Source organism: Hylaeus volcanicus, chromosome 5 (assembly GCF_026283585.1).
Source record: "Hylaeus volcanicus isolate JK05 chromosome 5, UHH_iyHylVolc1.0_haploid, whole genome shotgun sequence".
NCBI lineage: Eukaryota > Metazoa > Arthropoda > Insecta > Hymenoptera > Colletidae > Hylaeus > Hylaeus volcanicus.
The window spans coordinates 12,089,134-12,113,406 of NC_071980.1; the positions used below are offsets into that span (position 1 = coordinate 12,089,134).

General features: G+C 40.3%; 1 long non-coding RNA gene across 1 annotated transcript in view; it reads left to right on the plus strand.

The window, feature by feature from the left end:
- LOC128876623 (uncharacterized) overlaps positions 1 to 23,310 on the plus strand; it is a 60,175-nt gene extending 36,865 nt beyond the window's left edge. Inside the window, exons 4-5 of the long non-coding RNA XR_008457077.1 lie at positions 20,408 to 20,641; positions 22,789 to 23,310. This is a non-coding gene — a long non-coding RNA (uncharacterized LOC128876623). The remainder of the gene's footprint in view (positions 1 to 20,407; positions 20,642 to 22,788) is intronic.
- The last annotated feature ends 963 nt before the right edge of the window (positions 23,311 to 24,273 follow it).

Sequence of the window (24,273 nt, forward strand, 5' to 3'; positions counted from 1 at the left end):
GAAAGGGCAACTGGGCTTCGCGTCACCCTTTCTTCTTTTTTTTTCCAGCGAATTAAGGAATTTTAAAGTCCGAGGGGAAAATGCCCACTGGACCGAGCTAACGCGAGGATTTATTGGCAATTTTTTTAAAAAGCCTTTAGATTTATTTCCAGCTCGATAGAGCGCGCGTCGATCCTCCCGGGGACTTCGAATTGTGCTTGTATTGGTGTATGCGTGCGCGGCAGTAAATATCTCGCAACGCAACGGATAATTGAATGGAAAAGCGTCGCGAGGTTTTCCCGAAAGTTTCGACGTGCCGGAGTCGAACGACGAATCAGTTCCGACGGCATTGACCTTGAGGTATTTTAAACTACCCCCAATTGAAAATCAATCGGTGCCAATTTTCGCCGCGAACTTTCCGTTAAAGAGGCATGCTCGAAGCACCGTTCCGTTTCTGGTTACTCGACGAACGTGGGATCGTTGGTTTCAGTCGGCAAACTTGTTTGTTATCGAGGAAATCTTTGGGAAACTCTTCTTTAGTTTGCAGAAAATTTTATGGAAAAAATTAGGTGAAAGTGGGGCTTTATTTCGAAGACTCTGGCACGTTTGAACGCTGGTCGAAACTCGTTTGGAATAACGACCCACGTATAATAATTCTTAATTAATTTTGGAGTAGTAAATTCTTGGAACTAAAGCCACACTTCCACTTATTTTCTGTACTGGGCACGTCAAGTTTTTGGGAATGACGAATTCTTTTAAAGAAAACTACCCCTTCGCTATTTCTCGGGCTTCCTCTATCCTGGATGTTCATGATTACTCAAGAGTAATAAATTATAAGAAAACCGCAGTGTAACTTAAAATACTTCGAGAGCTATGTGTAATTCTGGCCTGTACGCTGTTTACTTAACACTATACACACGGAGGTAGCCAAACAAACAGCGAGTGAGCGAGTGACGCCCGTATGATACGATGTCAAGATCGTACCAATCAATTACAAGCGATGACATCTGGAGGTACATATTTAGTCAAGTTTAGTTTATTGAATATATGTATAAACTATGTTTGCTTGGACCTGCTGCAATATTTGTTCTATATCTCCATTAAATGTTCCACGATTGTAAAATTTGATACGTTTCCGTATTATAAATGGACGAAATTCCAAATTATTGTTTCTCGATTAAGGAATGTTGCTTGGAATCCTAGGCAAATTTGGATTAAAATGAAAATGAAACGTAATTGTTTGAAGTAATTTATTTCGGACTATTATTTTAAATACAAGCATTTGATATAAATTCATTGGAAATAATAGCTGTTTCCAATAAGGAATTTATTCGTTATTTTTCTATTTCAAATTTAACTAAAGAAATAATCGTTGAAAAAAATGCAACGAAAATGATGTATTTCATTATCATTTAATATTTTATAGTTACATCATATACATCATTTTCGTTTAAAATAAAATTACAAATAATATTCTCAAACTATCCAGGACTGTTTCTAAGAAGAATAATAACTCGTCATAATAGTTCCAACAATTTTATTTCAAAGATGATCACAGGTATGACAATAATCACAAAACAAAATAACGTATCATTCACAATGAGATTTTCAACAACATCATTCGAAATGTATCCAGGTTTGCACCAACCCAACGCAACCCCCCCAATAAGAACAGAGAGCGTCCATTAGTAGAAACGACGCGTCTGGCAAGACTGTATCGAACGAGTGCGTCGTTTCAGCCCGCAGAGCGTTCGTCCCCCCTCGTGATTAAAAATCTGTCGCGAACTTCCGAACCGGGAAAGTTGAATGAAAAACGACGAGGCGCGTGTTGTTCGCCGGAAAACAGGGTGTTAGCAGTTACGACACTTTAGAACTCGCCGTGGCGCGATACGCGCGAGTGCGACTCTACCCGCGGAAGTGCACCGACTATTCGACGAAGTTTCGGCGGAGCAAGGGCGCTAGGAACTTAACCTAAGTAGTTCGGGATCGTTCCTTATTGTTGGCCTTTCGTCGGACAGCGACAACTGCGACAGTAAACGCGTTAAACCGAGGATATTTCGCGTACGGCCAAGTCCGACAACCATCTTCTTGTTGCCAGCCTTACGTGGAACGAAAGTGGCGACAAATGGCGTCGATCACGTTTCTGATACGAATACGGACTGCTTAGAGGAGGATTGCGAGGACAATAGCGGAGGTTGCGTTTTAGATGTAATTCAGAGGGTTGGTTTCTTCTTGGGGAAGCTTGGATGCTTTTTAGCTCTTTGGATTTTTAGGTCTTTGTAAGGGTACACTTCTATTGAAACAATTTTTTCTGAAATTAATATCGAATTCAGGGATGTAATGGCACACTTCCACTTAATTATTCCACGAAGAATTTACCCTATAACAAAATCTCCAGCACCTTCAAATCTAGTCAAGCTTAGGTCCTTCTAAAAGTACACCTCCATTGGAACATTTTTTCCTGAAATTATTATCAAATTCATGGATATAATAGCACACATCCACTTAATTATTCCTCAAAGAATTTACTCTGCAGTAAAATTTCCAGCATCTTCAAATCTAGTCAAGCTTAGGTCCTTATAAGGGTACACCTCCATTGGAACATTTTTTTCTAAAATTAACATCATATTCAGGGATGTAATGGCACACTTCCACTTACTTATTCTTCTACGAATTTACCCTATAACAAAATCTCCAGCACTCTCAAATCCAAGTCAATTTCCTAATTACATGCAAGTTCCAACCGAAATTCATGGTGGCTTGACCGATCGTCACTCCGGCACCCCCTGTCCTCCGCGGGAGTCCCTCCGGAACGAAGAGTAAACAAATTTCCAGCTCGCTAAATTTCGCTCATAAATTTTCATGAAGGAGGATGTAACGAAGTCTGGCGGACGAGGTGGCGTCGTCGAAAGTGAAAGTGTGCACACGCGTTCGCGGGGAAAAGTAAGAGTGGAATAACTACGAAAGTTGGAAGGATTAAGGGTGGCGCGTGGGAGCGAGGAGGAGCGCGGGTATTTTTTAAACCGGGGGAAAGGGGGGGGGATCGTTAGCCGGCCGTGTTGCGAATCGGAATATGGGCAGAAGCTCCCGTGGATGCCGTGAGGGTAGAGTGAGTGGTGGGTGGGATGCAAGGGAGGGGTAGGTGGGTGGGTAGCCCTCTAATCGATCGTGGCTGTCCACCCTTATCAGGGGGTTGGGAGAGCCAGTATATAGCCGAGGTCGGTCGTCGGGGGTTGCCGCTGCCGCCGTTCTGTGCTTCTGCTTTGCATGGCCGGCAAAGCTCCCCCGTCGACCCTCCCCGTGCCACCCCAAAACCCACCCCTCACGGTTTCTCCGTCCCTGTCGCGCCACCGACGCTTTTTCCCTCTTCCGACCAGCCCCCACCCTCCCCCGACAGTCGACCAAAAAACCAACCCTTAAAATAGGGGCCACAGACCACGGCCATTGTTGCCAGATGCCCCGCGCATTTGCATTTTCTCGCAGATTCCTTGAAAAATGAAGCTGCCCTCTGCGGCGGTGGCCACCCTTCCGCCTCTGTTCGCGGTATTAGGACAAGCTCCTAAACTTTTCCTTCCCCCTTCCCCCCTCCCCCTCCCCCTCCCCCTAACGGCGTGTCAGCGTTGCCTCCTTTTTAGCTACCCCCGTCCGCTCCCCTGTGTATCTCAATTTCTTGATCAATATCGGTTCCGTGTCATGCTCGCCCCTTTTTCGGCCAATCGGGATCGTTTCTCAGTTTCCTAATTACTCGAGCAACCCTTGTTTCGGTAATATCGTTCTTTGTCTGTTTACGGTTTTTATCTCCGTACGCGTATTTTCTCACGTGTAGGAATCTAATGACTTTAAACGTATTGCAATTTGTCAAACGTATTATTTATTGACCGACTCTTACAACTGTCTCGACCGAACTGAACTCCGAATTATTATAAATAACAAATCACACCGCGTTCCCACGCAACCATTGCATTCACGGATACACTCACACACTTATCCTCATATTATATATTACACTCCTACACACGCTACTTGAATCTACAGAATCACTTAAACGCTTGTCAGGCCAATGTTGTCATTTCAAGCGTTCGTTGCATAGATCGATTAACTGTACAAAACAAAAAGTTGAGAGATGCGATCGAAATGGTATCTGATATACAATTATCTATTAATCAATGGTCAAACAAATTTCGTCGTTTAATAGTGTTAAGCTTTATTATTCGGTATAGTTATAATAAGTTTAAAAAGTTGGCTATATCTAGTGCTTTGACACTTGAATTTAAGATTTTTCAGTGGAGCTCCAAAAAAGAACATTCCCACCACCCTGCTGATATTCAATAGAAAACTACTGAGTTATTATACCCTCCACAGTTAGTATCATGTTACGTTCGTCCGCCGTGACGTTGGATGGACGTCTGAACTGCGAAAAATCAGGGGGTTGTTTTTCGTCGAGGAAGAACTTTTGGGATTCTTATCGATAAATTAGTCGATCTTATTATCCGAGTAAACACTCGAGCAGGGACTCCATCTGTATTTGAGCGACCCTTGTTTGAACGAGGCGCGCGAAATCCGTATTTACGCAAAGTCGACGCCACCTTATTGGTCTAGGACTTATACGCGAGGCACGTTACAAAGGGCTAAGAACTTAGATACACGAGCGATACGAAGTCGATCCGTTTCGTTGGTTGTCTGCCAGTTTTGTTTTTCTCGGAAGAATGAGAACTTTTTGGCGATGTTTATTGCGCAAGGGATTCGACAGTTTTAAGAATCATTGCGATATTACCACTTATGCAAAACAAAATGTTAATACTACTACGTTGAATAACTAATAGGATATGTTCTACAGAATATGTTCTAGGTACGCTCATATCGCTATTAAATATTATATAAGTGTTAATCTAAAGATATTTTAGTTTTGTTTTTCTCGGAAGAATGAGAACTTTTTGGTGATGTTTGTTGCGCAAGGGATTCGACAGTTTTAAGAATCATTGCGATATGACCACTTATGCAAAACGAAATGTTAATATTACTACGTTGAATAACTAATAGAATATGTTCTAGGTACGCTCATACCGCTATTAAATATTATATAAATATTAATCTAAAGAAGATTCTAATTTTATTATATTAAATATTGCAAAGAGATTGCTAGATTGCAAAAGGTTGTTAATTGATTAAAAATAAAAACTTAACAAAATTTAAATTTACTGTAAAAGAAACGACGATACTTTTCGGTACCCCTAATATTATTGTATTAGAATCGTCTGTATGATATATTAGAATATATGTAACTACGATTTTATAATATTAATCATAGAATATATTCAGCATACATTATGTACAGTTTACGTATGTTTTCTATTTTATTGTACGTCACATTAGATTATTCCAAATTTTCTTCCACTTTATTAATAAGTAACACATGCACAATATTTTATGTTTCATGTTACATTATTGAATTGTGTCCGTTCCATTTTGCTCCATTATGATTACAACATTAACATCTAAGAAATTAGGTTGCCTATTTACAGTCAGTCCCATAAGTATTCGTACCCGCTATGTCTATTAAATTTGTCTAATTTAAATGACATACTTCATATTTCCAAATGAATTTTCCATTATAAATACGTGCGTGAATAAACTTCGGACATGTACATATTTACAATTACAAATTTATTCGGAAACACGAAGCGTTCATTTAAATCAGACAAATTTCTTCACTAAATACACAGTGTACGAATACTTACGAGACTGACTGTATATAAACACAGCCACAGAAAACAGGCGAGTACAAGTAGCGAAACTTTTGGGACAACCCAATATAAATGCATAAAATCCGCAGTCTAGTCGTAATTCTTATCCAATCGTTAGCATAAACCTCAATTACCCTGGCACCATATTAATTCCACTTGTTTCCTGAGAAAACACACACACGGAGTAGGTACATACAGATAGTACAGAAAGATCGATCCGTGGGCTCCCAGCCACTCGCGGCAATATTATTTCATGTTAAACAGCCGCGAACTCATTCGCGAAGAATAAAGTTCCTCAACCTCCGACCAGCCGCGTCCCGGGTCCCGGTGCAACAAATTTCGTTAATCCAACGAAGCGGAATCCGCGGGCGGATCCTCTTTTTCGCAGGCCACCCTCAACGTTCGATACGTTTCACGCGGGGATCCCGCGGAGCAATCGTAATGGGAATCGCTTTACAGAGTCGAAGCAGGTTTTTCCGGAACTGTAACCGGTGATAGATTTTCGCGTCGAGAAAATTTAATGGAAAAATCCGAGGTGTCAGGCACAGACACGCCGACGATACGTCAGACCATTCACGGGGCTCAGCCGTCTCCGCGTTCACCAACGAAGAAGGAAGAGAGGAGTAGAGAAAGGGTTTGGGAAAAATACGCGTTTCGAGTAACGTTCTACGGGGGCTTGGAGATGCCGGGGAACAATCCACGCCACACGCACGCCACGTCAAGCAACTTTCTTCGGGTGTTGCACACTCTTCGTTGATTTTTGTGCCGAACAATTCGACCGAACAACGTCTATTCACCTCTCGCGCGAAAAAAGGATGTTCCGTGTTCCAGGCGCTCAATATTTCGCGATCCTACGTTCAATGGTAACGCTGGAGAATTTTTGTTTGCCGAATCGCGGGGACCAGCGAAATTCTTATCTGGTGAACAATTTCGGGGAAGGATCGAAAGCTGCATAAGCGGTTAGTGGTTGGAGGGATTAGAGATTACAAAAATGTGATGTAAAAATTGCATGGCGATTTAGACGTTTATTCTGTAGGTGAGAAAAATCCTCTGGAATAAACTGATCTTAATAACTCTGCTGTATAGAATTTTATTATTGTACTTGCTTAATATTGACAATGGTTAATAACGAGTTCAACGTGTTACTTTTCAAGAAAATTGAAAACAAATTTGATAGTCGTGTTCAATTATTACTTGACCTAAATTTGTCTAACAAGAGAACATCACATTTATTGGATCGTGGATTTGCATGAGGATTTAGACGTTTATTCTGTAGGTGAGAAAAATCCTTTCGAATAAACTGATCTTAATAATCCTGCTAAATATTATTGTAGTTGTTTAATACTGACAGTGGTTAATCACGAGTTCAACGTGTTACTATTCAAGAAAATTGAAAACCAAATTTCCAGACGTGTTCAATTATTACTTCACCTAAATTCGTCTACCAAGAGAATATCACATGTATGAGATCAAGGATTTGCATGAGAATTTAGTCGTTTAATCTGTGTCTGGGAAAAATCGTAACCCTAGATGCTTTCGTGCCATTGTGTCTTAGTTTCCACAACATTAATTGTCAAAGTTCACATAGTTTCGTTTCGAAGCACAGCAAATTATTGCAATTGAACGAACAACGTGGAATAAAATTTTGCTCGTCTCTGACCGAACGACTTGTTTACATAGCTGGAATGGAGGCGACGACGACGGTATTTCCGGGCGAGTCGTAATTGGGTCAATAGGGAGCGTTTCTGAATTACCTCGAACAGGTCACTAATTATGTACGAGATCTGTCTGATAAGTAATGAGTTTGGTTCTTAAAAACTACAATATTAATTAGCAAGTCGGATATAACTCTAGACTGGTCTTTCTAAAATCGTCCTTGGAGTCTCGTTAATTTTTCATTGTATGAATATTTTATATTAGACACGTGCATTAGAAAGTCTCATCGATACGGGTCGGTAGCAGTACGAGGTACCGTTTTCTCGGCGCGTTGATGAAATCGTCGCGTTTAATGCTAGCTTGTTAGGCAGGACACGGTATCGTAGGGGTTGGTAAAACGCTAGTGACGACATCTGTGGATGGGACACGGTCAAGTCATCGATGGGGGACGATTCTAATAGGTAGTCGGTAATGCAGACGAGCCTAGTTCCTAGATCTAGTTTCTAACTCTATGGGTTCTCCTCCTGCTTAGCAGGGCTGTCCAATGTTCGACTCCCCTCCTAGGCGAAAGGACTGCTCGCTGTAGGGGTGCGAAACGGGCTTTGTACGACTGCACTGGCTGGATTGGGGGAGGGTTGTAATGGCACGGGGTGCCATTGGTTGAGTGCAGAGGTAGGCAACCTATAGGAACAGGATTTGTGTAGATTTTAATAAATTTATTGTTCCCTCGATCGTCACTAGACTACAAATGTATATGCTATTCATATTTTTATATGAAGAAAGTTCATGTTAGATGAAGAAACTTTTATACTTTTATACTTCGTACATTTATCGTACACACCCTTGTGTATTTCTGTATATTTATACATGGTCAGTATGGATCAATATAAAACTAAAGGATATAATTCATATTTTTATACGAAGAAACTTTATGTTAGATGATGAAACATAAATCGAAGGATGTTTAGTCTTCTAAATGTAACGTGATTTTTATTTTTTATATTTCGTACATTTATCGTACACACTCTTCTGTATTCCTGTATATTTATACATGGTCAGTATGGATCAATATAAAACTAAAGGATATAATTCATATTTTTATACGAAGAAACTTTATGTTAGATGATGAAACATAGATCGAAGGATGTTTAGTCTTCTAAATGTAACGTGACTTTTATTTTTTATATTTCGTACATTTATCGTACACGCCCTTTTGTATTTCTGTATATTTATACGTGGTCAGTATGGGTTAATATGAAAACTAAAGGATAGAAGGATACTATTATATATTTTCTTTGAGATGTTGTACAGGTGAATAAATATGGTGCTATTAAAATATTAACCTTACTAAGGGTAACCATTGCTGAGAAGTAAACACGATTTATAACTTTGATCGTACTCATGAAAGGATCTCTTCAAGTATTAACAGCAACTACAGTCAATCCCACATATACTCGTATCCTTTATTGAAAAAGTTTGACTAAGTTGAACAATAGTTTTCAGTAGAACAATAGTTTATATTACCAAAACGAATTTTTTATTATAACTATGTATACACTTGAAATCATCAAACCTGTCATTTAATTTAAAGAAATATCTTCAATAGACTTAAGGGGTACTGACTGTATATTTTCTTTGGTATGCAGGCTAGGTGAATAAATATCGAGATATTGCAATATTAAAAATTACAGGGGTAAGCATCGCTGGGAAATTTATCTGGGAAGTATACCTTCTTTGGTGTGTAGCAAAGATGAATAAATGTCCAGGTTAGATATCGCGATATTAATTTACTAAACAAAAAAAAAAAACACGTGGGGTATAACTCAGATGATACTCAAAAAAGAGTCGAACACTTCAGGTCTCCTCTAAAAAGATGCTTCGCAACTGATCTTTTTAACCGACTTCGAAAAGGAGGAGCCAAATCCTCTCAGACAGTATTTCCACGTAGACAGTATACCCCACCAAAAACTAACTCAAGCCGGAATTAAAAATTTTTAATTTCGCGCCGCCCCCGAAAAGTTTGCATCGTATTTATCATGCTGTATTTAATAATTTAACCAAATTCGTTAAGAGCTGGTGAATAAAATGCAGTTTAAGTAGAAATTACTTTGTGCCTTTCGCTGCATTTTGTCATAATTTTAAGTAATTATAATACATCTAAAGCTGGCGAGTATTCATATAAATTGACTAGAAATTATTTCGTACTTTCCGGTGCAGTTTTAACGCTTTCCAAAGTTGGTTATATTCATTTTTCCAAAAAATTATATTATCTTTCCACCTGATGCACAAACTGCCCCACTCGGAAGCGGCTTAGAAAGAGTTAACCCTTTGTACTCGAGGCCTTTTTTCTAATATCTACCAGCGACTCGAGATGCTTTCTTAGCATTCTATTGCCACGAATGCTAAGCTATCGAAAGTTGTATTGTGCCCTAGACAATAGTTACGAATTCCGTAAGTAGAATTGGCGAGAAATAGTCAGACATGAACGAGTTGTTTTGTACCCCAGATAATATTAACCCTTTGCACTCGAGGCCTTTTTTCTAGTATCTACCAGCGACTCGAGATGCTTTCTCAAGATTCTCTAATCGAGATTTGAGAATCAGGTCACTTTTACCTCATCGACAATCAATTTATTGACACCTCGAGTTCCAAAGAAATTAAATCTAAAGAAACGTTATTGATTTGCTGCGTGAAACCTAATGGTGACTGAGAGTCATCTCTGTAATGCAAAGGACTAAAATGAACACTTCGTCCAGCCAATTTGGGACTCTCGATCGCTATTCGTCCGCGACGTTCGCGAAATCGTAGACCATAGACGTCTCGCATAGAAAACTCCGGCCCGGCAGTCTGGCCGGCTGGATGGCGTGGAAGCATCGGATTAATTTGGCAAATTGAACCGGTTCTTCCATCGAGTCCGATAATTCGGTGACTATCTCTGCCTCTGGCGGTACCACGACTCTATCCGCTCGTCGTCGTCCTCGTTCCACCCCTTGCAGGGCGTACCTGAAGTCTGTCGACTGGTTGCAGGGAACCGTTTGGTTCCTGGGCTACGTAGCTAGTTCCCTAATCGAATTAGAGGAGTCAGGATATTGCGTGTCGCTATGTCCTCTCCCACCCCCTCCCACAACCCTCCCTCTTCCCTTAGCAATTGTTTTAAGTTGACATCTCCGCCGGTGCCGCGTCCCCCGGACATCGAATTTGAACTAAACTATCCGCCCGCTCGGAATATCGGATTATCGCGGTCTCTTGGAAAAAGCACGGGCAACCAGAACGCTTCGACTCCGCCTCCTCTCGATCGTCCCTGGGAAATCGGATTTATCGTAAACGAATATTCCTGGTGGCGCGCACGTGTACGTCTGATAAACGCTGTAGGTTGAGCCTCGTCGGCGGACGGTTTATTAAACTAAAAGCAAGGGTTAGAGTTTGATAGGAAGGGAGGAGTGCGCCTAGTGGATTGTTTAAATGGAGGATTGTTCAGCAGTGAAAAATTGTGGCGAAGTGTCGACTCTCGACGCGAGGACTTTGCAGGAAGAATGGATTCTTATGAGAGATATTATCGTTTTTAGGTAATAGGACATGTTTAAGGCTGTCACGGGAATTACTATTTCGCGAACGAATATTCTAACTAGCACTATTATTCTGCGGAGATAAGGCGGTTGTTGAGAATAACGACGCGCAGCGTTTCGGTTAAGATAAAGAACTGCTTTATTTTTCCTGGCACGGGCTATTATACAGGGTGGTCCACGCAATTGTTTCAAGTCATAACTCCGTTATTATTGCATTTACGAAAAAATGCCAAAGCCAAAAATGCTACTCCGTATTCTCATAGTCTCATTTCGAAACGTTAAACAAGGAAAGGATAGATCGAGCAGAGCTAACGCTAGGAAACGCGTCATACGCGAATATGGCGGATGAAAAGAACGCTTAATTCCGTCGGGCCCGATGGTTGGTCCCCTTGTCAGCGTTGAATCGGCGGCACTGATGCGCAGTTTTCGAGATTTTATCGGCGCTCCTTTCTGCCCGAGTGGAATTAAGCGGGAGAGGTCAAGTATTTCATTCGCGTGTTTGATCTTGATTATCTGGAACCCCTTACAGAAATGGAGATTCATCGTGTACTCGAACGAATGTTGTAACGATTTCCATTGTTCCTCTTGTGTACATAACTGGCACTCCACTGAAAATGTACACTTGCTTCGATTATGTAATCGCAGCAGAAAGTGGGGAAACTATTGGTCTGTGTAAACATGCCCATAGAAGACGAAATTCGTCCTGATATCGAAGTAACACAATTACGGATTCGTACAAATTAAAAAATGTAGAAATATATATGCAGAAATAAAATACGTGTTTAGGAGATGAGAGATGCTTCCATTCAACTTTCACTTGCGTAAACATCTGCAGTCTAAACATGAAACTCTGTATGTTAGTTTATCTATTATAGTATGGTAAAAACAATAGTCATTGTTCTGAAAAAGGTTACAATTTCTCTATATCTTTATTAATTTTAGAAATATATATTTTAAGATCTCAACGTTCCAGAAAATAGAGTTAAAAGTTTACGCTTACGATATTCTTGTTGCTCAAGCTTTTTAAAATATTTCCAACAAATTGTACTACGGTAATTCCAAAATTGCCAAAGTTATAATTGTTTATATCACAGGCTGTTTCATTAGAATTATTGGCTTAGATTTATCAGAAATATTCCATTAGAATTAACGCTACATCTCCAAAACTGTATGCTGGCTGCGAAGAAAGAAAGAAAATTGGAAGAAAGAGTTCTTCCTCCTTGAAAAATTCAATTTTGCAGTAAAATCGCGTCTCACACTTTCAAATAAAATTCGTTTCATGTCGATATCAATCATCCCTCGGATTTTTCTTGTCCAAATTCACAAATTCAAAAACTGCATGTTGGAAGAAACGAAGAAAATTGGAAAAACGAGTGCTTCTTAAACGAGAAAGTTAATTTTCCACTACAATAATCCAAAATCGTGGCACGTTTTTAAATAAAATTCGTTCCACGTCGATATCAATCATCACTCGGATTCCTTTCGTTCAAAAGACTATATATTGACTGCGAAGAATAAAAAAAATTGAAAAACGGGTGCTTCTTTAACACAAAATTCAATTTTCCACCAAAATAACCCGAAATCGTGTCTTACATCTTTAACTAAAATTCTTTCCACGTCGATAACAATCATCCCCCGGATTCTTCTTGTCTAAAAATTATATATTGACTGTGAAGAAACAAAGAAAATTGAAAAACGAGTGCTTTCTCAACACAAAATTCAATTCTCCAGCAAAATGACTCGAAATCGTCTTACACCTTCAATTAAAATTCTTTCCAAGTCGATAACAATCATACCCCGGATTCTTCTTGTCTAAAAATTATATATTGACTGCGAAGAAACAAAGAAAATTGAAAAACGAGCGCTTCCTCAGCAAAGAATTCAATTCTCCATCAAAACAACCCGAAATCGTGTTCAACGCCTGTAACTAAAATTTCTTCCACGTCGAGAACAATCATCCCCCGGATTCCTCTCGTTCAAAAAACTATATATTATCTGCGAAGAAACAAAAAAAAAATTGAAAAACGAGTGCTTCCTCGCCAAAGAATTCAATTCTCCACCAAAACAATCCAGAATGGCGTGTCACGGTCTCAAATAAAATCCGTTCCGCGTCGATATCGATCACCCAGGATTCTTTTGGTCCGAATTCGCAATCCCCGCTCGTCAAAGGACTCGATACCCTTCCTGGTATCGCGCCGCTAGCCGTGAATTTTTCAAAAGCCCGGCAGTTCATCAGCGGAGCGTGTATCATTAACGCGCGTCCATCAGGAACGTCTCCATCTCCTATTACAGAAAATGACTCCGCGCTCCGACGCGGACGGTAGAGGGTCTGGGCGCTCTTAACTTTCACTAACGACCGAAGTTTTTCGGTGTCCGAGCTCGGGAGTCTCCGGGTATCATAAATTCAAAATGGCGGACCCTTTGGGGGCGAAAACAAAAGCCACTCGGGTCGAGCAGGAAGGCCTGGAGGGTCGGGGGCGGGTAGCGGCATTGGGCAACCCTTCTGCGAAGTCCTTTTCCAACGGGACGAAGCACGACGGGGGGAATGGAGGAAACGATGAGGATTTTCGAGGGGTCGCGCCACCGAAAATGGCGGACCCAATTAAGTGAGTCTAGGCTGGCCGTTATTTCGCGACGCGCTCGGCCGCGTCATGGAAACCGTGAGAGGAGCCGGAGAAAAGAAGGAGCACGGAGAGTCCTCCGGAAAGGACGCGTGCGAGCTACCCTCAAGAAGGGCTCTCTGTTGATGCCAACCCTTCGGATTTACGTCTTGTTGACCTTTTTCAAGCTCCTGCGCGAACCACGCGAGAATAAAGCGACTGGCGCGTAATTCTTCCCTCTACGAGTGGCTAGTTACTCGTTTTCTCGCACAAAAGAAGGATTTTCCCATAATTTTTATTAGCGGTACCATCGGTTACCCTGTATAAATATTGTTAGTCGAGTTCATATTTAAGTATTTACAGAGTAAACAACTCCTCTATTTAGATTCAATTATTATACGTACATTAGCAAAAATTTGATTTCACACAAAGGCTCGTCTTATAATTAGTTATGCTTTTTATGCATTCATAGAAAATTTGAGAGTGCATTTGAGTGTATATTACTATAAAAAAAATATTGATAATGAAGTTCATATTTAAGTAATTACAGAGTAAACAACTCCTCTATTTAGGTTCAATTATTGTACGTAGATTACCAAAAATTTGATTTTGCACAAGGCCCGTCTTGTAATTAGTTATGATGTTTATACATTCATAGAAAATTTGAATGTGCAGCTACGAAATGCACGTAATATGTATTAATATAAAAAAAAAATATTGATAGTGAAGTTCATATTTAAGTAATTGCAGAGTAAACAACTCTTCCATTTAGGTTCAATTATTGTACACACATTCGTATACGTAATGTTTCATGCAGATTGAAATTGCGAGATGAAGTATTTCTATAATAATTCGATACATTAGTCCCAAACGGTGTCTTTCGAGATCGGCAAAGGAAAGTATGTAGCCGAGAACGCAACGTCGAATGATGAAGACGTTCGCAAATGTAATCTACGAAGTATGCGACAGGGTCGCAGCAAGGAATGAATAATGACTCGAATCGCAATCTCGTTTGGGTTGTCGACGAGAGGGAGCATCCCTCTAAACGGGATATGGTCCAGGACTGGACGAACGAGTTACGAGGAAGATTAACCCGTGATCTCTGATCTCGCTTGACCGGATGCTGGACCATCACCTGTTTCGATATAACAAGTGTCAGCATATTTCATAAGGGTTCTTGCGTAGCTTTATTATCGCTGTCCACTTTTGACAGTGATCTTCTGGTAACAGGTATACCTTCTCTCGATTCCCTCCATTCTGTTTTTCTACCTCCATCAAAGGATTCCTCGTCTGCACAAACAGTAAATAACGAAAAAGACTGCAAGACATTCTAAAAAATGGAAATATCAATTTTAGACTCCCCCACGCCTAAATATCAGTTCTTTGTAGATCAATTTTCAAGTCAAAAATATAACAGCTGCATACATCCCTTTCTCTTTCTCTCGATTCCCGCCATTCTATACTTCCACCTCCATCAAAGGATTCCCCATTTGCACGAACAATAAACAACGAAAAAGATTGGAAGAGATTCTAAAAAATCGAAATATTAATTTTAGACTTCACCACGCCTCGATATCGGTTCTTCGTAGATCAATTTTCAATTTGAAAATATATCCATTACATCAAGTATCATATATAACAGCTGCATACACCGCTCTCTCCTCTCTCGATCCTCTCCATTCTATACTTCAACCTCCATCAAAGGATCCCCGGAACAATAAACAACGCCCTAACAATAAACAACGAAAAAGACTGCAAGACATTCCAAAAAAAAAGGAGATATCAATTTTATCGCTCGCGCAGACCCCCTCCGCGTGCCCCTTCCCCCAATTTGAGACACCTCCACGACGAGTGAGACGCGTCAGGATCAGTTCCTTATAGAAGGACGATACAAGGAGCGTCGTTGGCTCCGATTCCTCGATCTCTCGCGTTACTTCCCACTCGAGACGCGTAGATCGAACAAAAGGACTCGCGCCCGGGGGCGGTAGGAGGGGGTCTCCAAGGATCGCGAGATCGCGCCTCTCAAAGGTGAAAGTCGACGGGCGCGTTTCTTTTGAAGCGGTATTAGCCAGCCGATGCCATCGAATTTATCCCGCGCCGCGTTCCTCGTTCGCGGAACGCTCGATCGCGGGACGCGATACCTTGTATATTTGTAGAAGTAATAACGGGGCGCTGGGAACAGAGACGCGGAGGAAGCCTACCCTCCTCTGAGCACGCGGAGGTGGGTTTTGTCGCGAGGAGGCGAAAGGAGGTGGAGGGTAGCTTGGCGACACTCAAGACCGCTGTCTGGCCCTCTCGCTCGCGCGTTCGCTCATTCACCGTTTACCTTGCTCGCACGCGGGCTCTCGGTGCTGTACAAGGGTCCATCTCATAGCAACGCCCACGGAAACTCGAATCGATACGACGCACTGTTCTGGAAATTCGCCGGATTTTCCCGCTCGTTTTCGAATTTCGAACGCCCGACGCGAACCGTCCCAGAAGTCGAAGGGAAAGAAGCGCCACGCGGGACTCGTGGTGCGAGGCCTTGGGCATTGGGAACGACGTTGAGGCGCTTCTTCTCTTCTTTTCCGGTGCTAGGTGGAATTTTGTGTTGAGGGAGGATTCCACGGTCATGTTGATCGCTAAGTTACACTGTGGAAGTCTGTTAGACTCGTCTTGGAGACTTCTTGGTGATCTCAATGTTTAGGGTGCATCGAGGAATCACAGTTTTCATATTCGTACATTTTTCCTGAGTTCCATGGTTTCCTAGTTGTACGAGGGCTATTTTGTGTTTCTCGAGCTGGTGTAGAAAATTTTTGTCAGGAATTTAATGAGCACCCTTATAGCTGGCAATTTAAAAATTGTTAACAGGGGGTTCCTCGATTGTACAATTATTTGTTACCTGCAATGAAAGTTACTTATCTAAGAGGACTATTTTGTCTAATAATTTAATAATAATAATTATCATCTAATAATCATAAAAATTCCTACCAGGCTAAAATTTTGTTTGTATAGAATTAGAGTTGACGTAATCTAACATTTTGTATTCGTACATTTTTTCTGAGTTTCATGGTTTCCTAGTTGTACGAGGGCTATTTTTGTTTCTCAAACGGGTGTAGAAACTTTTTGTTAGGAAATTGTAATTGGAACTATATATATATATTTTTTTTTTATACCATGCGATAACACTTTGAAGCGTTATAGCTTGAAAACTAATAAAAATTGGGTAAATGCATTAAAGCTTAATGAATTCGTCTTGAAAAGAGTTATTGCATGGTGTAAAAAAAAAAAATTTTTGTATGGCTCTTTTAATATTTATTCATTGATTCACAACAACGTCAAAATAGGCCCTGGTATGTCCAGAAAATTAAGCATACTTTAGGAATTTTTTTTGAAAATCTATAACATACGGAACGAATCCAATGTTTCTCCACTAAAAATATGATTCAGAAGGAGTATAAAAACATTTTTGTACGACCCTTACAAAATTTATTCATTGATTTACAACAACGTTAAAATAGGTACTGATAATGTCATTCTCATGGATGTCAAGATATTTTAAAAACGGTCTATCCGAGGCAAAAAGTTCGAATGATTTACTAAATTATCCACCCTCACTTAAATAAAAAGCAAACAAACGAACACTGCACCCCCTCATCCAAGACACATCTGAAACCCTGTAAAATTCACTCCATCGAATGAAAATCAAATTCTCAGTCGTGATGTCGCCGGCCAGACAGCTCGCGATTCTTGTCTCTATTCTGATCCCCACCCTCCCCTATTCAGGGGATCTTCGTCTCGCTCGTAGGACCTTGGTAAGAAGGAAAAACGAACCATCCCTCTGTATACCGGTGCTCGTAAAAGAGGGTAGTAATCGAAGCGCGGATGGATGCAAACCCGCAGAGAACTCGCGCGCGTTACGAGGGTCGGCAATCTCTTCTTGCAGTTTTTCAGGAACGAGCCGCGAAAGAACGTGTGCCCGCGGCTGATAAGGACACCTTTATCAAAAATTCTCCGTGACCCCTGTTCCACGCCCCCGGGTGGCCACCAGTTAGGGGTAGAATTTTCGGCGGGCAGCCACCTTTCGTCTACGCGGCGTGATTCTCCGATTTATGGCTCGCTCTTGGCGCGCTACGCGATTATTACGAAAATTCCAGCGGGGCTGGCGAGACGCTGGCATCCAGGGGCACAACTGGCCCGTCAGACGCCCATATCGGCAACGTGCTGTTAGGGTTCCCATATTCGAACGGACAAAGTGTCGGTACAGATAACGCTTGTTGAAATTAAGGAGGATTTATTTTATGAGTCGAAAGATAGATTTTCTTTGGGTCGATATTCTTGTTGCTTAATCCATTCACTGCCAACTACGAGATGTCTCGTAGCTCAAATTGATTGTAATTACTCAAGGGATAAGTTTACAACCCTTTGAGCCTTTTTAAATTTTCTTTTTAAAACAACAAAATTAATCTTTTATTATCAAAATAATAACCTAGATTTCACATCTGTATTAAATGTTGACGCCAAAGGTAAAACGCTTTAAATTTGTCTGGCAGTGAATGGGTTAAAGTCCTTAACACGTTGGCCGTTACCTATACAGGGTGTCCCAGCGTAAGTGATACGGAGCTCTAACTCCGAAACTATCGGTCGAATGGAAAATTTCAAATATGGAAATTGCACGGTAAAATGGGGCTTATGTTTCAGCGAGAAGGAATTTTTGTTAACTTTGTTATTTAACGAGATATGATGGTCAAGTTTCGTTTTTTCAAATGTAACTATATATTTTATACTCCTTCTGAATCATATTTTTAGCGGAGAACATTGGATTCGTTTCGTATGTTATAGATTTTCAAAAAAAATTCCTAAAGTATGCTTAATTTTTTGGACATACCAGGGCCTATTTTGACGTTGTTGTAAATCAATGAATAAATTTTGTAAGGATCGTACAAAAATATTTTTATACTCCTTCTAAATCGCATTTTTAGTGGAGAATTAATTTTTTGGACGTTGTATCAGAAAGACACCTTTATTAAAAACTCCAAATGAAGAGAAAAATCTTTACATGAATATACACACTCTATTTAAAAACGAAGTCTGGTATCGACGTCGAGGGTTCCTTCGCCCCTATCCAGTGACAGAATTTCTCGAATCTCGTTTGAAAATTCCCCAGAAAACGTTGGTTTTGTTCTCTGCAACCGGTTGACGCGTATCGTCGTCGGTCGCCGCGTTATCTGAGTGAAAGAGAATGGTAGGAAGTAGTCTGAGAGGAGAGTCTTGAAATGGCGCGAACGGAACGAGGTGAGTTTGTATTCGCCGCGTTTTCCTCGTTTTTACCGGCGTGGCCAGTCAGGCGTCTTGTCATGCATGACCGATGCCGATACGTGTATACGTGGGATGGTACACGCTCAGGAGCGAACCATCGTTGGGAAAAGTCCTTTTTACCACCCCAACCCGCTCATCCCTTGCCCTTCCGCCCTCGTGTCGCCCTTTTCTCCTTCTCCGGGGGCTTCGTTTCACATTCGTTCTCGGATCCCGTGGAAGTTCGTGCTCGAGAAATCCAGAAAATTGGACAGAGCGATCGCTTCGACTATCCTGGCGAACGTTCTTCAAATGAACGATCAGCCGGAATCCCATAAGCCATTTCTCTCGGCGAGAATCCATAGCTCGAACGATATCGAAATCTTAAGAACGAACCCCTCCGCGCAAATAATTCGCGTCCGTTCGTTTCCGGTGGTCGAGCAATTTCCACCTCGCGATCCACCGAGTGTTTAATCGCGGTGCTTCGCGCTCGAACCGGAGGAAGATTGTTTAAAAATGATCGCGGAGGAATAGGAAACGATTTTTCATTTGTTATTCAAGAGCTGGTAAATGACGAGGGTAGAAGGGGTGGCTGACAACGAAGGGTTATTATTAAATATAGCGCTGATATTTTTAATATTCAGGTGCCTGCTTTAACCCCATTCACTGCTAGACGAATTTAGGCAGTACACTCGTATGCCAAAATCGTTTTACAGACGAATAATGCTTCTAATTGCCTGCATTTCATTAACGCGTTGACTGCCAAACAACTCGTGAAAATTGATACGAGCCTATCGCTTTGTTTTTGTATAACTGAAAATTATTTTTGTTGAATTTAAGTTGGTACTTATTTTCGCAATTTCGCCAAATTCATGAATCTTGTGCAGATTTATTTTCTTTAACGTCTTATCTTTAGAAGTAATTTATTTAATTCCTTAGCGAAAGATCCTGTCACCGACACTTCCGCTCAGAAGTATGTGGACACTTCTTTAATAGAAACAAATATCTAGTAAAAGTTGCGAATCTATTAACATAAATTATATCATTTATATTTCGATATGTTTATGGTGTATTAGCGAATATATTTTATTAATAGTTTTTTCTAATAGTTGCTTCGTTTCATTTTATTCCATTTTATTTCATTTAAATTCATTTGAATTTTATTTTATTTTATTTTGTAATGTTTCGCCATAAATGTGTTTCATATATTGAACACTCTTTCTGAACTTTTCTATCTGAACGATCCCATAATTCCACTATAAAATTGCATAAGCTAGTAAAAAAATTCAATATTATTAAACGTTGTCAAGTACGCATCTAATATACATTTCAGCAACACAAATGTATAGTAATAATTTGCGGCGTCTATTAATTATTCATTGAAAGTAGTAAGTGTCCACATATTTATAAGCGAGGGCGTATATATAGATGACGTGGCGATCAACGCGATAAAATAGAAAGAAAAAGTCCATTTAAAATTCAACCCACAAGATTCATCAAACGATAAACAGTCGAATCGAAATTAGTAAACCGAACATACTTCTTGGCCAACTAAATATTTATCATCCCCTGTGGAATTGTTCTGCAGACTTCGCGGATCAGTTGATCACCACTGACGCGAATTTGTCTACATGGGCGATTGTGGTCACTCGATGCAGGAACGACAAGGCCCCTGCTACCCGTTGATCCAGTTCCCAGTCCGGTTTCGACGTTGAACTTCGCCCCCGAAATGGGGCCAACCCTGTCAACACAGAGGCGCGCGCACAGAATGACAAATGTTGTGGCGACCGCTAATGTTGCTGCACAACAAATTATATCCGAGGTGATAAAATCTATTCGAAAGTTAGACACATAACTCTCGAAGAAATTTCCCCTGTTACGTGCCGACATTTTCATTTTTTTATTTTTCTTGATTTCGTCGGCAGGAATGTGTTCGAGATGGTTTACCATCCCGAATTCGTTCTAATCGAACGCAAACCTAGCCTTTGACGGTAGTTTGGTAAATTCGTTATGAGAAAGAATACACATTCCCTCCTTGAAATCAACGTCGTCACGCCACTTTCACCCTGCTGGCAACGCCGCGCCGCGGAAAAATCATTGTAAAATAATAAGTGCGTTGCTTGTTACGAATAAAATGCGTTAAATCATGTAATGTAACAGTGGCGTATATATATGTAATTGTTGGAAAGATAAGCACATCGAATATTACCATCGCGTTCGAATTTGCAGTTATGGTTATCATTGGAAGAAGGTCACGGAAATATTGCGTGTTAAAATTAAACGTTTATACCGCTTCGTATATTGAAAGCATAGCATGAAATTGCCGCGTGCTTCGTCCTCGCGCAATGTTATCGCCACGCGAGCCGATCCACTTGGTGGGCGCGAGACGCGAGACGAGGTACAACTCGTAGACACCAAATTCTCGCGTGTACCGAGTCGCGAAATTTCGAGGATTTTTTCTATGAACTAGCGACGATCACGTGGTTCGAAGATCCTTTGTCTCCAAAGCTTCTACAACGTTCCACCGAGTTTACGTGGTCGAGCAAGGCACGAAATCACTTCTTCTCGTACAGTCGCGGTGAGCGCGAGATTAAGCCGAGCGAACCGTCTAAGAGTTAGAGTGCGTACCCATTAGTATTGTAATACGAAGTAAGCGGTAGGCAAAACTCGGGTCGTTCGTTAAATCGGTTTTATATATTAACTTCATATTTAATTTATTTATTTACTTTTATTTCCTTTCGTTATTTTCGTTATTAGAGTTTCGCGTTTAATTAATTGCTAAGCATCTTAAAATCATCTTCGCGTGTGGTGTGCTTCTCTTTTCAACAGGTTTTCCGAGCAAATCGATATATACAGTGGGCGTATATATCGTACACCGATCAATTTCCCAAAAAAACTTTAGTGTGAAATTGTAGTTTCTTAACTTCCGTTTTTATAATCAATGATATTTTACATGTTCTCGGAAGTCTGTAAGGTAGATATAGTTCAAACAACATTTACTAGTTAATATAACTTGTGAAATTAACAAAAAAATGCGAAAAGTGGGTAAAAGTATAGTAGCAATAAGTATTTGTACGATTCTTATGACCATTTACAGCAGAGTTTGTAACGTAAACACATTAGTTTATTGCTCCGTGCGAATTCGAAAACGTCAAGTTTTCAGGAAAGTACTTTTAAACAGTTGTGCGAATACTTGTTGCTTCAATATTTCTATCGATTAATTGTTTTTTTCTTGTTCATTTCGCAACTTACATAAATAGCTATTTTTTTTTGTAATCTATCTACTCTAAAGATTTCCTAGAACATGTTGAATGTCATTGTTTATAAAAAGTAAGTTAATAAATTATAATTGTATAGAGTTTTTTTGGAAATTGATCGGTGTACGAATACTTTCTACACCCACTGAATGTATATTTTTCCGACAATTTTATATATTCATTAATGTACGGATGAAGCGAGAGTGAAAACGCGTATAAAATTTCAATAATCAAAGATATTTCACTTACGATTTTAAAGCGTTCAAAATTATAATTTCAAGTTGAATATTGTGGTTGAATTATTCAAATCATATTATAGTCTTATCAAACAACACCAAATAATCAATCGAATAAATTCTGTAGTGGTGTTTTCGGTAGAAATCAATATTGTATTTATCTCAATAATTTCCTGCCGTTCGAATCTTGATAATCCAAATTTCACTTAGAAAGTCACATACGAGTCAGGGCGCGTACGGGACTGCTGCGACAAAGACCTGACCTTGCCGATAGGCAAGTAAAATATATATATGAATTTATTAAATAAATTGCTGTGACGCGTGAGCTTCTTCTCTTTCTCCGCTCGCACGTCATACTCTCCTCTCGACAGATCTTTTTTTCTCTTGCTTGCTCTTTTCCTGTTTTCCATCGCGAGAACTCAAGTAGACGATTGACCGATCGAACGATTACTTTACGTTTTTGTTTTCTGTTGCAGGGGTCCTGCGGAGGATTTCCAAAGACCGAGTCGAGGGCAGTTGCACGAGGCAGTTGGGACGAAGACCCAGCGACTTTAATTTTATGACTGCTTGGCGAATTATGTGTGTTTGGGGTACGGTTGATTTTTCCACTGGTCTTGTTCATCATTGACAGAGTACTTGTTTAAATTAGAGCAGAATTATTCAGCAGGATAAAGCTCGATCAAGTTAGTATTTATTTTACGGTTCAAAGAATATATTTGTTTTAATTTTATGTATAGAGGAAGAAGATGGAAGAATTGAGAGAATTAGAATTGATAAAAATAATATTAATACCCCTCCAAGTTCAGATACTGTGATATTGTAGAGGAATTAATTCTGTCCCTTTAGGCGAATACATTTGTAATTCTAGTTTAAGTAAATGCATTATATCTCGATCATTTTCTTTTTATTACTACGTGTGCCTTGATGAAATGTGTGACTGAGAGTAGATTAAAAATAGCATGCTTCTATTTTATAAATAAATGCTGGAATATTCTGTATCGCGCTGTAATATTCTGTATTATACCTTCTTTTCTCGTACTGTGATATGCAGCACTATGTTGCGCTATGTAATACTAACCCTTTGCACTCGAGGCCTTTTTTCTGGTACCTGCCAGCAACTCGAGATGTTTCTTAACATTCCATTGCCATGAATTCTAAGCTATCTAGATTTGAGAATAACATGACAATCATTTTATCGACACTTTGAGCTCCAAAGAAATTAAACCTAAAGAAACATTAGGTATTGTAGATTTGCTGCGTGAAACCTAATGTTGACTGAGAATCACCTCTCGAGTGCAAAGGGTTAAAAGTTCATTTTAGAAAGGCACAGAATTAATTTCAACCGCTGATACATCAAAATCAACTGAATTCATCCCCAAAAAGAATGTTCCCCAATAAGAAATGATACGAAAGCTTTCGAGCAAAAAAACTCTGGACCCGCGAAACATTTTTAATTTCCGTGAATCACGACGATAATTGTATCTGACTACCAGTTTACTTATATGTGGAGTGCTCGAAGAAGAATCGAAGAGTTGAAATAAACAGAGGAGGAAAAGGTCTTGACCCCGAGCTTCGACACGCTCCCGTCCTCCATTCCCGTCGCTCATCTTCCCTCTTCCCAGCGCGCTCAGGCATTAATTTTATTCAACGGAGCCGCGCAGACACCGTACGGTAAGTACGTGCTACATTATTGGCCAATATCGGCCAGACATGAGGTTCGAGCCGTTTCGGAGCGAGCACGACCTCCATTAACCGCGCCATAAACAGATAATCGGGAATTTCCACGGCGATACCGTTTGGCCCAATCAGATAAGCCTCGGAACACCGAGATATGGAATTATTGTCTACGCGTTCCTCGGCTCGTTCTCGCGGGAACACGGTAACTACGTATCAGGGAACGGATTGGGGGCTCTCTAGACGCAATAATTGAATTGAAATTATTCGCGGGTGTACGAGATGCT